We start from the raw sequence: 12,546 nt of genomic DNA on the forward strand, positions 1-12,546 counted from the left end.
TCAACAACGGTGCCTGACCCAAGGCTGAAGAGCAGTTATTCACATGATGGTAGCAGAGAGCCATGCTACGATGCCATTTGCAAATGCTCATACCTGGCTTTGTTCTTAGGCGACATTGAAGACCCTGCAGTGTTTTGATAACAGGCAGGAAATGATGCATCTTTCCTCTTCTGACAGAAGACAAATTCAGCTTCTTCTACAAGAATGTCATCAAATACAGTCTTCCTGTGGTAGCGTGTCTGAGTGGTCTAAGGCACTGGATTTAGGCTCCAGTCTCTGAGAAGGCATGGGATCGAATGCTGCCAGCTGGTAACTTTACAATGATTCTTGCCTTTGTGTTCTCTTGAAAACCCTCTCTTCCAGTACAGATGACGGGAAACAATTTGAAAAAGACATTGGAACCCTTCTTCTTTTTCAGAGTTACATATAGCTTAGCATTTTTTACTTTGAAAGTTAGGCAAGCATTGTTCCTCACAAGTTCAGCCCTGCTCATGTACCAAGTTGAGAATGCTGCTTTGGAGGACTCCAGACTTGAAAATTGCAAAAAAGATATTACCACAGGGTAGCGTGGCCGAGCGGTCTAAGGCGCTGGATTAAGGCTCCAGTCTCTGCGGAGGCGTGGGTTCGAATCCCACCGCTGCCAAGCAGTGTTTTTAGGAGATGGCAGAAGAATTCTTATACCTAATCACTCTCAACAACGGTGCCTGACCCAAGGCTGAAGAGCAGTTATTCGCATGATGGTAGCAGAGAGCCATGCTACGATGCCATTTGCAAATGCTCATACCTGGCTTTGTTCTTAGGCGACATTGAAGACCCTGCAGTGTTTTGATAACAGGCAGGAAATGATGCATCTTTCCTCTTCTGACAGAAGACAAATTCAGCTTCTTCTACAAGAATGTCAGCAAATACAGTCTTCCTGTGGTAGCGTGTCTGAGTGGTCTAAGGCACTGGATTTAGGCTCCAGTCTCTGAGAAGGCATGGGATCGAATGCTGCCAGCTGGTAACTTTACAATGATTCTTGCCTTTGTGTTCTCTTGAAAACCCTCTCTTCCAGTACAGATGACGGGAAACAATTTGAAAAAGACATTGGAACCCTTCTTCTTTTTCAGAGTTACATATAGCTTAGCATTTTTTACTTTGAAAGTTAGGCAAGCATTGTTCCTCACAAGTTCAGCCCTGCTCATGTACCAAGTTGAGAATGCTGCTTTGGAGGACTCCAGACTTGAAAATTGCAAAAAAGACATTACCAAAGGGTAGCGTGGCCGAGCGGTCTAAGGCGCTGGATTTAGGCTCCAGTCTCTGCGGAGGCGTGGGTTCGAATCCCACCGCTGCCAAGCAGAGTTTTTAAGAGATGGCAGAAGAATTCTTATACCTAATCACTCTCAACAATGGTGCCTGACCCAAGGCTGAAGAGCAGTCATTCGCATGATGGTAGCAGAGAGCCATGCCACGATGCCATTTGCAAATGCTCATACCTGGCTTTGTTCTTAGGCGACATTGAAGACCCTGCGGTGTTTTGATAACAGGCAGGAAATGATGCATCTTTCCTCTTCTGACAGAAGAAAAATTCACCTTCTTCCACAAGAATGTCAGCAAATGCAGTCTTCCTGTGGTAGCGTGTCTGAGTGGTCTAAGGCACTGGATTTAGGCCCCAGTCTCTGAGAAGGCATGGGATCGAATGCTGCCAGCTGGTAACTTTACAATGATTCTTGCCTTTGTGTTCTCTTGAAAACCCTCTCTTCCAGTACAGATGACGGGAAACAATTTGAAAAAGACATTGGAACCCTTCTTCTTTTTCAGAGTTACATATAGCTTAGCATTTTTTACTTTGAAAGTTAGGCAAGCATTGTTCCTCACAAGTTCAGCCCTGCTCATGTACCAAGTTGAGAATGCTGCTTTGGAGGACTCCAGACTTGAAAATTGCAAAAAAGAGATTACCACAGGGTAGCGTGGCCGAGCGGTCTAAGGTGCTGGATTAAGGCTCCAGTCTCTGCGGAGGCGTGGGTTCGAATCCCACCGCTGCCAAGCAGTTTTTTTGGAGATGGCAGAAGAATTCTTATACCTAATCACTCTCAACAACGGTGCCTGACCCAAGGCTGAAGAGCAGTTATTCGCATGATGGTAGCAGAGAGCCATGCTACGATGCCATTTGCAAATGCTCATACCTGGCTTTGTTCTTAGGCGACATTGAAGACCCTGCAGTGTTTTGATAACAGGCAGGAAATGATGCATCTTTCCTCTTCTGACAGAAGACAAATTCAGCTTCTTCTACAAGAATGTCAGCAAATACAGTCTTCCTGTGGTAGCGTGTCTGAGTGGTCTAAGGCACTGGATTTAGGCTCCAGTCTCTGAGAAGGCATGGGATCGAATGCTGCCAGCTGGTAACTTTACAATGATTCTTGCCTTTGTGTTCTCTTGAAAACCCTCTCTTCCAGTACAGATGACGGGAAACAATTTGAAAAAGACATTGGAACCCTTCTTCTTTTTCAGAGTTACATATAACTTAGCATTTTTTACTTTGAAAGTTAGGCAAGCATTGTTCCTCACAAGTTCAGCCCTGCTCATGTACCAAGTTGAGAATGCTGCTTTGGAGGACTCCAGACTTGAAAATTGCAAAAAAGATATTACCAAAGGGTAGCGTGGCCGAGCGGTCTAAGGCGCTGGATTAAGGCTCCAGTCTCTGCGGAGGCGTGGGTTCGAATCCCACCGCTGCCAAGCATTGTTTTTAGGAGATGGCAGAAGAATTCTTATACCTAATCACTCTCAACAACGGTGCCTGACCCAAGGCTGAAGAGCAGTTATTCGCATGATGGTAGCAGAGAGCCATGCTACGATGCCATTTGCAAATGCTCATACCTGGCTTTGTTCTTAGGCGACATTGAAGACCCTGCAGTGTTTTGATAACAGGCAGGAAATGATGCATCTTTCCTCTTCTGACAGAAGACAAATTCAGCTTCTTCTACAAGAATGTCAGCAAATACAGTCTTCCTGTGGTAGCGTGTCTGAGTGGTCTAAGGCACTGGATTTAGGCTCCAGTCTCTGAGAAGGCATGGGATCGAATGCTGCCAGCTGGTAACTTTACAATGATTCTTGCCTTTGTGTTCTCTTGAAAACCCTCTCTTCCAGTACAGATGACGGGAAACAATTTGAAAAAGACATTGGAACCCTTCTTCTTTTTCAGAGTTACATATAACTTAGCATTTTTTACTTTGAAAGTTAGGCAAGCATTGTTCCTCACAAGTTCAGCCCTGCTCATGTACCAAGTTGAGAATGCTGCTTTGGAGGACTCCAGACTTGAAAATTGCAAAAAAGATATTACCAAAGGGTAGCGTGGCCGAGCGGTCTAAGGCGCTGGATTAAGGCTCCAGTCTCTGCGGAGGCGTGGGTTCGAATCCCACCGCTGCCAAGCATTGTTTTTAGGAGATGGCAGAACAATTCTTATACCTAATCACTCTCAACAACGGTGCCTGACCCAAGGCTGAAGAGCAGTTATTCGCATGATGGTAGCAGAGAGCCATGCTACGATGCCATTTGCAAATGCTCATACCTGGCTTTGTTCTTAGGCGACATTGAAGACCCTGCAGTGTTTTGATAACAGGCAGGAAATGATGCATCTTTCCTCTTCTGACAGAAGACAAATTCAGCTTCTTCTACAAGAATGTCAGCAAATACAGTCTTCCTGTGGTAGCGTGTCTGAGTGGTCTAAGGCACTGGATTTAGGCTCCAGTCTCTGAGAAGGCATGGGATCGAATGCTGCCAGCTGGTAACTTTACAATGATTCTTGCCTTTGTGTTCTCTTGAAAACCCTCTCTTCCAGTACAGATGACGGGAAACAATTTGAAAAAGACATTGGAACCCTTCTTCTTTTTCAGAGTTACATATAGCTTAGCATTTTTTACTTTGAAAGTTAGGCAAGCATTGTTCCTCACAAGTTCAGCCCTGCTCATGTACCAAGTTGAGAATGCTGCTTTGGAGGACTCCAGACTTGAAAATTGCAAAAAAGAGATTACCACAGGGTAGCGTGGCCGAGCGGTCTAAGGCGCTGGATTAAGGCTCCAGTCTCTGCGGAGGCGTGGGTTCGAATCCCACCGCTGCCAAGCAGTTTTTTTGGAGATGGCAGAAGAATTCTTATACCTAATCACTCTCAACAACGGTGCCTGACCCAAGGCTGAAGAGCAGTTATTCGCATGATGGTAGCAGAGAGCCATGCTACGATGCCATTTGCAAATGCTCATACCTGGCTTTGTTCTTAGGCGACATTGAAGACCCTGCAGTGTTTTGATAACAGGCAGGAAATGATGCATCTTTCCTCTTCTGACAGAAGACAAATTCAGCTTCTTCTACAAGAATGTCAGCAAATACAGTCTTCCTGTGGTAGCGTGTCTGAGTGGTCTAAGGCACTGGATTTAGGCTCCAGTCTCTGAGAAGGCATGGGATCGAATGCTGCCAGCTGGTAACTTTACAATGATTCTTGCCTTTGTGTTCTCTTGAAAACCCTCTCTTCCAGTACAGATGACGGGAAACAATTTGAAAAAGACATTGGAACCCTTCTTCTTTTTCAGAGTTACATATAGCTTAGCATTTTTTACTTTGAAAGTTAGGCAAGCATTGTTCCTCACAAGTTCAGCCCTGCTCATGTACCAAGTTGAGAATGCTGCTTTGGAGGACTCCAGACTTGAAAATTGCAAAAAAGACATTACCAAAGGGTAGCGTGGCCGAGCGGTCTAAGGCGCTGGATTTAGGCTCCAGTCTCTGCGGAGGCGTGGGTTCGAATCCCACCGCTGCCAAGCAGTGTTTTTAAGAGATGGCAGAAGAATTCTTATACCTAATCACTCTCAACAATGGTGCCTGACCCAAGGCTGAAGAGCAGTCATTCGCATGATGGTAGCAGAGAGCCATGCCACGATGCCATTTGCAAATGCTCATACCTGGCTTTGTTCTTAGGCGACATTGAAGACCCTGCGGTGTTTTGATAACAGGCAGGAAATGATGCATCTTTCCTCTTCTGACAGAAGAAAAATTCACCTTCTTCCACAAGAATGTCAGCAAATGCAGTCTTCCTGTGGTAGCGTGTCTGAGTGGTCTAAGGCACTGGATTTAGGCCCCAGTCTCTGAGAAGGCATGGGATCGAATGCTGCCAGCTGGTAACTTTACAATGATTCTTGCCTTTGTGTTCTCTTGAAAACCCTCTCTTCCAGTACAGATGACGGGAAACAATTTGAAAAAGACATTGGAACCCTTCTTCTTTTTCAGAGTTACATATAGCTTAGCATTTTTTACTTTGAAAGTTAGGCAAGCATTGTTCCTCACAAGTTCAGCCCTGCTCATGTACCAAGTTGAGAATGCTGCTTTGGAGGACTCCAGACTTGAAAATTGCAAAAAAGAGATTACCACAGGGTAGCGTGGCCGAGCGGTCTAAGGCGCTGGATTAAGGCTCCAGTCTCTGCGGAGGCGTGGGTTCGAATCCCACCGCTGCCAAGCAGTTTTTTTGGAGATGGCAGAAGAATTCTTATACCTAATCACTCTCAACAACGGTGCCTGACCCAAGGCTGAAGAGCAGTTATTCGCATGATGGTAGCAGAGAGCCATGCTACGATGCCATTTGCAAATGCTCATACCTGGCTTTGTTCTTAGGCGACATTGAAGACCCTGCAGTGTTTTGATAACAGGCAGGAAATGATGCATCTTTCCTCTTCTGACAGAAGACAAATTCAGCTTCTTCTACAAGAATGTCAGCAAATACAGTCTTCCTGTGGTAGCGTGTCTGAGTGGTCTAAGGCACTGGATTTAGGCTCCAGTCTCTGAGAAGGCATGGGATCGAATGCTGCCAGCTGGTAACTTTACAATGATTCTTGCCTTTGTGTTCTCTTGAAAACCCTCTCTTCCAGTACAGATGACGGGAAACAATTTGAAAAAGACATTGGAACCCTTCTTCTTTTTCAGAGTTACATATAACTTAGCATTTTTTACTTTGAAAGTTAGGCAAGCATTGTTCCTCACAAGTTCAGCCCTGCTCATGTACCAAGTTGAGAATGCTGCTTTGGAGGACTCCAGACTTGAAAATTGCAAAAAAGATATTACCAAAGGGTAGCGTGGCCGAGCGGTCTAAGGCGCTGGATTAAGGCTCCAGTCTCTGCGGAGGCGTGGGTTCGAATCCCACCGCTGCCAAGCATTGTTTTTAGGAGATGGCAGAACAATTCTTATACCTAATCACTCTCAACAACGGTGCCTGACCCAAGGCTGAAGAGCAGTTATTCGCATGATGGTAGCAGAGAGCCATGCCACGATGCCATTTGCAAATGCTCATACCTGGCTTTGTTCTTAGGCGACATTGAAGACCCTGCGGTGTTTTGATAACAGGCAGGAAATGATGCATCTTTCCTCTTCTGACAGAAGAAAAATTCACCTTCTTCCACAAGAATGTCAGCAAATGCAGTCTACCTGTGGTAGCGTGTCTGAGTGGTCTAAGGCACTGGATTTAGGCTCCAGTCTCTGAGAAGGCATGGGATCGAATGCTGCCAGCTGGTAACTTTACAATGATTCTTGCCTTTGTGTTCTCTTGAAAACCCTCTCTTCCAGTACAGATGACGGGAAACAATTTGAAAAAGACATTGGAACCCTTCTTCTTTTTCAGAGTTACATATAGCTTAGCATTTTTTACTTTGAAAGTTAGGCAAGCATTGTTCCTCACAAGTTCAGCCCTGCTCATGTACCAAGTTGAGAATGCTGCTTTGGAGGACTCCAGACTTGAAAATTGCAAAAAAGAGATTACCACAGGGTAGCTTGGCCGAGCGGTCTAAGGCGCTGGATTAAGGCTCCAGTTTCTGCGGAGGCGTGGGTTCGAATCCCACCGCTGCCAAGCAGTTTTTTTGGAGATGGCAGAAGAATTCTTATACCTAATCACTCTCAACAACGGTGCCTGACCCAAGGCTGAAGAGCAGTTATTCGCATGATGGTAGCAGAGAGCCATGCTACGATGCCATTTGCAAATGCTCATACCTGGCTTTGTTCTTAGGCGACATTGAAGACCCTGCAGTGTTTTGATAACAGGCAGGAAATGATGCATCTTTCCTCTTCTGACAGAAGACAAATTCAGCTTCTTCTACAAGAATGTCAGCAAATACAGTCTTCCTGTGGTAGCGTGTCTGAGTGGTCTAAGGCACTGGATTTAGGCTCCAGTCTCTGAGAAGGCATGGGATCGAATGCTGCCAGCTGGTAACTTTACAATGATTCTTGCCTTTGTGTTCTCTTGAAAACCCTCTCTTCCAGTACAGATGACGGGAAACAATTTGAAAAAGACATTGGAACCCTTCTTCTTTTTCAGAGTTACATATAACTTAGCATTTTTTACTTTGAAAGTTAGGCAAGCATTGTTCCTCACAAGTTCAGCCCTGCTCATGTACCAAGTTGAGAATGCTGCTTTGGAGGACTCCAGACTTGAAAATTGCAAAAAAGATATTACCAAAGGGTAGCGTGGCCGAGCGGTCTAAGGCGCTGGATTAAGGCTCCAGTCTCTGCGGAGGCGTGGGTTCGAATCCCACCGCTGCCAAGCATTGTTTTTAGGAGATGGCAGAACAATTCTTATACCTAATCACTCTCAACAATGGTGCCTGACCCAAGGCTGAAGAGCAGTCATTCGCATGATGGTAGCAGAGAGCCATGCCACGATGCCATTTGCAAATGCTCATACCTGGCTTTGTTCTTAGGCGACATTGAAGACCCTGCGGTGTTTTGATAACAGGCAGGAAATGATGCATCTTTCCTCTTCTGACAGAAGAAAAATTCACCTTCTTCCACAAGAATGTCAGCAAATGCAGTCTTCCTGTGGTAGCGTGTCTGAGTGGTCTAAGGCACTGGATTTAGGCCCCAGTCTCTGAGAAGGCATGGGATCGAATGCTGCCAGCTGGTAACTTTACAATGATTCTTGCCTTTGTGTTCTCTTGAAAACCCTCTCTTCCAGTACAGATGACGGGAAACAATTTGAAAAAGACATTGGAACCCTTCTTCTTTTTCAGAGTTACATATAGCTTAGCATTTTTTACTTTGAAAGTTAGGCAAGCATTGTTCCTCACAAGTTCAGCCCTGCTCATGTACCAAGTTGAGAATGCTGCTTTGGAGGACTCCAGACTTGAAAATTGCAAAAAAGAGATTACCACAGGGTAGCGTGGCCGAGCGGTCTAAGGCGCTGGATTAAGGCTCCAGTCTCTGCGGAGGCGTGGGTTCGAATCCCACCGCTGCCAAGCAGTTTTTTTGGAGATGGCAGAAGAATTCTTATACCTAATCACTCTCAACAACGGTGCCTGACCCAAGGCTGAAGAGCAGTTATTCGCATGATGGTAGCAGAGAGCCATGCTACGATGCCATTTGCAAATGCTCATACCTGGCTTTGTTCTTAGGCGACATTGAAGACCCTGCAGTGTTTTGATAACAGGCAGGAAATGATGCATCTTTCCTCTTCTGACAGAAGACAAATTCAGCTTCTTCTACAAGAATGTCAGCAAATACAGTCTTCCTGTGGTAGCGTGTCTGAGTGGTCTAAGGCACTGGATTTAGGCTCCAGTCTCTGAGAAGGCATGGGATCGAATGCTGCCAGCTGGTAACTTTACAATGATTCTTGCCTTTGTGTTCTCTTGAAAACCCTCTCTTCCAGTACAGATGACGGGAAACAATTTGAAAAAGACATTGGAACCCTTCTTCTTTTTCAGAGTTACATATAACTTAGCATTTTTTACTTTGAAAGTTAGGCAAGCATTGTTCCTCACAAGTTCAGCCCTGCTCATGTACCAAGTTGAGAATGCTGCTTTGGAGGACTCCAGACTTGAAAATTGCAAAAAAGATATTACCAAAGGGTAGCGTGGCCGAGCGGTCTAAGGCGCTGGATTAAGGCTCCAGTCTCTGCGGAGGCGTGGGTTCGAATCCCACCGCTGCCAAGCATTGTTTTTAGGAGATGGCAGAACAATTCTTATACCTAATCACTCTCAACAACGGTGCCTGACCCAAGGCTGAAGAGCAGTTATTCGCATGATGGTAGCAGAGAGCCATGCCACGATGCCATTTGCAAATGCTCATACCTGGCTTTGTTCTTAGGCGACATTGAAGACCCTGCGGTGTTTTGATAACAGGCAGGAAATGATGCATCTTTCCTCTTCTGACAGAAGAAAAATTCACCTTCTTCCACAAGAATGTCAGCAAATGCAGTCTACCTGTGGTAGCGTGTCTGAGTGGTCTAAGGCACTGGATTTAGGCTCCAGTCTCTGAGAAGGCATGGGATCGAATGCTGCCAGCTGGTAACTTTACAATGATTCTTGCCTTTGTGTTCTCTTGAAAACCCTCTCTTCCAGTACAGATGACGGGAAACAATTTGAAAAAGACATTGGAACCCTTCTTCTTTTTCAGAGTTACATATAGCTTAGCATTTTTTACTTTGAAAGTTAGGCAAGCATTGTTCCTCACAAGTTCAGCCCTGCTCATGTACCAAGTTGAGAATGCTGCTTTGGAGGACTCCAGACTTGAAAATTGCAAAAAAGAGATTACCACAGGGTAGCTTGGCCGAGCGGTCTAAGGCGCTGGATTAAGGCTCCAGTCTCTGCGGAGGCGTGGGTTCGAATCCCACCGCTGCCAAGCAGTTTTTTTGGAGATGGCAGAAGAATTCTTATACCTAATCACTCTCAACAACGGTGCCTGACCCAAGGCTGAAGAGCAGTTATTCGCATGATGGTAGCAGAGAGCCATGCTACGATGCCATTTGCAAATGCTCATACCTGGCTTTGTTCTTAGGCGACATTGAAGACCCTGCAGTGTTTTGATAACAGGCAGGAAATGATGCATCTTTCCTCTTCTGACAGAAGACAAATTCAGCTTCTTCTACAAGAATGTCAGCAAATACAGTCTTCCTGTGGTAGCGTGTCTGAGTGGTCTAAGGCACTGGATTTAGGCTCCAGTCTCTGAGAAGGCATGGGATCGAATGCTGCCAGCTGGTAACTTTACAATGATTCTTGCCTTTGTGTTCTCTTGAAAACCCTCTCTTCCAGTACAGATGACGGGAAACAATTTGAAAAAGACATTGGAACCCTTCTTCTTTTTCAGAGTTACATATAACTTAGCATTTTTTACTTTGAAAGTTAGGCAAGCATTGTTCCTCACAAGTTCAGCCCTGCTCATGTACCAAGTTGAGAATGCTGCTTTGGAGGACTCCAGACTTGAAAATTGCAAAAAAGATATTACCAAAGGGTAGCGTGGCCGAGCGGTCTAAGGCGCTGGATTAAGGCTCCAGTCTCTGCGGAGGCGTGGGTTCGAATCCCACCGCTGCCAAGCATTGTTTTTAGGAGATGGCAGAACAATTCTTATACCTAATCACTCTCAACAACGGTGCCTGACCCAAGGCTGAAGAGCAGTTATTCGCATGATGGTAGCAGAGAGCCATGCTACGATGCCATTTGCAAATGCTCATACCTGGCTTTGTTCTTAGGCGACATTGAAGACCCTGCAGTGTTTTGATAACAGGCAGGAAATGATGCATCTTTCCTCTTCTGACAGAAGACAAATTCAGCTTCTTCTACAAGAATGTCAGCAAATACAGTCTTCCTGTGGTAGCGTGTCTGAGTGGTCTAAGGCACTGGATTTAGGCTCCAGTCTCTGAGAAGGCATGGGATCGAATGCTGCCAGCTGGTAACTTTACAATGATTCTTGCCTTTGTGTTCTCTTGAAAACCCTCTCTTCCAGTACAGATGACGGGAAACAATTTGAAAAAGACATTGGAACCCTTCTTCTTTTTCAGAGTTACATATAGCTTAGCATTTTTTACTTTGAAAGTTAGGCAAGCATTGTTCCTCACAAGTTCAGCCCTGCTCATGTACCAAGTTGAGAATGCTGCTTTGGAGGACTCCAGACTTGAAAATTGCAAAAAAGATATTACCACAGGGTAGCGTGGCCGAGCGGTCTAAGGCGCTGGATTAAGGCTCCAGTCTCTGCGGAGGCGTGGGTTCGAATCCCACCGCTGCCAAGCAGTGTTTTTAGGAGATGGCAGAAGAATTCTTATACCTAATCACTCTCAACAACGGTGCCTGACCCAAGGCTGAAGAGCAGTTATTCGCATGATGGTAGCAGAGAGCCATGCTACGATGCCATTTGCAAATGCTCATACCTGGCTTTGTTCTTAGGCGACATTGAAGACCCTGCAGTGTTTTGATAACAGGCAGGAAATGATGCATCTTTCCTCTTCTGACAGAAGACAAATTCAGCTTCTTCTACAAGAATGTCAGCAAATACAGTCTTCCTGTGGTAGCGTGTCTGAGTGGTCTAAGGCACTGGATTTAGGCTCCAGTCTCTGAGAAGGCATGGGATCGAATGCTGCCAGCTGGTAACTTTACAATGATTCTTGCCTTTGTGTTCTCTTGAAAACCCTCTCTTCCAGTACAGATGACGGGAAACAATTTGAAAAAGACATTGGAACCCTTCTTCTTTTTCAGAGTTACATATAACTTAGCATTTTTTACTTTGAAAGTTAGGCAAGCATTGTTCCTCACAAGTTCAGCCCTGCTCATGTACCAAGTTGAGAATGCTGCTTTGGAGGACTCCAGACTTGAAAATTGCAAAAAAGATATTACCAAAGGGTAGCGTGGCCGAGCGGTCTAAGGCGCTGGATTAAGGCTCCAGTCTCTGCGGAGGCGTGGGTTCGAATCCCACCGCTGCCAAGCATTGTTTTTAGGAGATGGCAGAACAATTCTTATACCTAATCACTCTCAACAACGGTGCCTGACCCAAGGCTGAAGAGCAGTTATTCGCATGATGGTAGCAGAGAGCCATGCTACGATGCCATTTGCAAATGCTCATACCTGGCTTTGTTCTTAGGCGACATTGAAGACCCTGCAGTGTTTTGATAACAGGCAGGAAATGATGCATCTTTCCTCTTCTGACAGAAGACAAATTCAGCTTCTTCTACAAGAATGTCAGCAAATACAGTCTTCCTGTGGTAGCGTGTCTGAGTGGTCTAAGGCACTGGATTTAGGCTCCAGTCTCTGAGAAGGCATGGGATCGAATGCTGCCAGCTGGTAACTTTACAATGATTCTTGCCTTTGTGTTCTCTTGAAAACCCTCTCTTCCAGTACAGATGACGGGAAACAATTTGAAAAAGACATTGGAACCCTTCTTCTTTTTCAGAGTTACATATAACTTAGCATTTTTTACTTTGAAAGTTAGGCAAGCATTGTTCCTCACAAGTTCAGCCCTGCTCATGTACCAAGTTGAGAATGCTGCTTTGGAGGACTCCAGACTTGAAAATTGCAAAAAAGATATTACCAAAGGGTAGCGTGGCCGAGCGGTCTAAGGCGCTGGATTAAGGCTCCAGTCTCTGCGGAGGCGTGGGTTCGAATCCCACCGCTGCCAAGCATTGTTTTTAGGAGATGGCAGAAGAATTCTTATACCTAATCACTCTCAACAACGGTGCCTGACCCAAGGCTGAAGAGCAGTTATTCGCATGATGGTAGCAGAGAGCCATGCTACGATGCCATTTGCAAATGCTCATACCTGGCTTTGTTCTTAGGCGAC

At 45.4% G+C, this 12,546-nt stretch overlaps 18 non-coding genes across 18 annotated transcripts; all 18 read left to right on the plus strand.

The window, feature by feature from the left end:
• Positions 1-561: 561 nt before the first annotated feature.
• trnal-aag (transfer RNA leucine (anticodon AAG)) lies at positions 562-643 on the plus strand. Its single transcript has one exon. It is a non-coding gene; the product is annotated as a tRNA-Leu (tRNA).
• Positions 644-1,252: 609 nt separating this feature from the next.
• trnal-uag (transfer RNA leucine (anticodon UAG)) lies at positions 1,253-1,334 on the plus strand. The gene has a single exon. It is a non-coding gene; the product is annotated as a tRNA-Leu (tRNA).
• Positions 1,335-1,943: 609 nt separating this feature from the next.
• trnal-aag (transfer RNA leucine (anticodon AAG)) lies at positions 1,944-2,025 on the plus strand. Its single transcript has one exon. It is a non-coding gene; the product is annotated as a tRNA-Leu (tRNA).
• A 608-nt stretch (positions 2,026-2,633) lies between these two features.
• On the plus strand, positions 2,634-2,715 carry trnal-aag (transfer RNA leucine (anticodon AAG)). The gene has a single exon. It is a non-coding gene; the product is annotated as a tRNA-Leu (tRNA).
• A 609-nt stretch (positions 2,716-3,324) lies between these two features.
• On the plus strand, positions 3,325-3,406 carry trnal-aag (transfer RNA leucine (anticodon AAG)). Its single transcript has one exon. It is a non-coding gene; the product is annotated as a tRNA-Leu (tRNA).
• Positions 3,407-4,015: 609 nt separating this feature from the next.
• trnal-aag (transfer RNA leucine (anticodon AAG)) lies at positions 4,016-4,097 on the plus strand. Its single transcript has one exon. It is a non-coding gene; the product is annotated as a tRNA-Leu (tRNA).
• Positions 4,098-4,705: 608 nt separating this feature from the next.
• trnal-uag (transfer RNA leucine (anticodon UAG)) lies at positions 4,706-4,787 on the plus strand. Its single transcript has one exon. It is a non-coding gene; the product is annotated as a tRNA-Leu (tRNA).
• Positions 4,788-5,396: 609 nt separating this feature from the next.
• Positions 5,397-5,478, plus strand: trnal-aag (transfer RNA leucine (anticodon AAG)). Its single transcript has one exon. It is a non-coding gene; the product is annotated as a tRNA-Leu (tRNA).
• A 608-nt stretch (positions 5,479-6,086) lies between these two features.
• Positions 6,087-6,168, plus strand: trnal-aag (transfer RNA leucine (anticodon AAG)). Its single transcript has one exon. It is a non-coding gene; the product is annotated as a tRNA-Leu (tRNA).
• Positions 6,169-6,777: 609 nt separating this feature from the next.
• On the plus strand, positions 6,778-6,859 carry trnal-aag (transfer RNA leucine (anticodon AAG)). The gene has a single exon. It is a non-coding gene; the product is annotated as a tRNA-Leu (tRNA).
• A 608-nt stretch (positions 6,860-7,467) lies between these two features.
• On the plus strand, positions 7,468-7,549 carry trnal-aag (transfer RNA leucine (anticodon AAG)). Its single transcript has one exon. It is a non-coding gene; the product is annotated as a tRNA-Leu (tRNA).
• Positions 7,550-8,158: 609 nt separating this feature from the next.
• trnal-aag (transfer RNA leucine (anticodon AAG)) lies at positions 8,159-8,240 on the plus strand. The gene has a single exon. It is a non-coding gene; the product is annotated as a tRNA-Leu (tRNA).
• A 608-nt stretch (positions 8,241-8,848) lies between these two features.
• On the plus strand, positions 8,849-8,930 carry trnal-aag (transfer RNA leucine (anticodon AAG)). Its single transcript has one exon. It is a non-coding gene; the product is annotated as a tRNA-Leu (tRNA).
• A 609-nt stretch (positions 8,931-9,539) lies between these two features.
• Positions 9,540-9,621, plus strand: trnal-aag (transfer RNA leucine (anticodon AAG)). The gene has a single exon. It is a non-coding gene; the product is annotated as a tRNA-Leu (tRNA).
• Positions 9,622-10,229: 608 nt separating this feature from the next.
• trnal-aag (transfer RNA leucine (anticodon AAG)) lies at positions 10,230-10,311 on the plus strand. The gene has a single exon. It is a non-coding gene; the product is annotated as a tRNA-Leu (tRNA).
• Positions 10,312-10,920: 609 nt separating this feature from the next.
• On the plus strand, positions 10,921-11,002 carry trnal-aag (transfer RNA leucine (anticodon AAG)). The gene has a single exon. It is a non-coding gene; the product is annotated as a tRNA-Leu (tRNA).
• A 609-nt stretch (positions 11,003-11,611) lies between these two features.
• Positions 11,612-11,693, plus strand: trnal-aag (transfer RNA leucine (anticodon AAG)). Its single transcript has one exon. It is a non-coding gene; the product is annotated as a tRNA-Leu (tRNA).
• A 609-nt stretch (positions 11,694-12,302) lies between these two features.
• Positions 12,303-12,384, plus strand: trnal-aag (transfer RNA leucine (anticodon AAG)). Its single transcript has one exon. It is a non-coding gene; the product is annotated as a tRNA-Leu (tRNA).
• Positions 12,385-12,546: the final 162 nt, after the last annotated feature.

Source organism: Brachyhypopomus gauderio, unplaced genomic scaffold (assembly GCF_052324685.1).
Source record: "Brachyhypopomus gauderio isolate BG-103 unplaced genomic scaffold, BGAUD_0.2 sc216, whole genome shotgun sequence".
Lineage (NCBI taxonomy): Eukaryota > Metazoa > Chordata > Actinopteri > Gymnotiformes > Hypopomidae > Brachyhypopomus > Brachyhypopomus gauderio.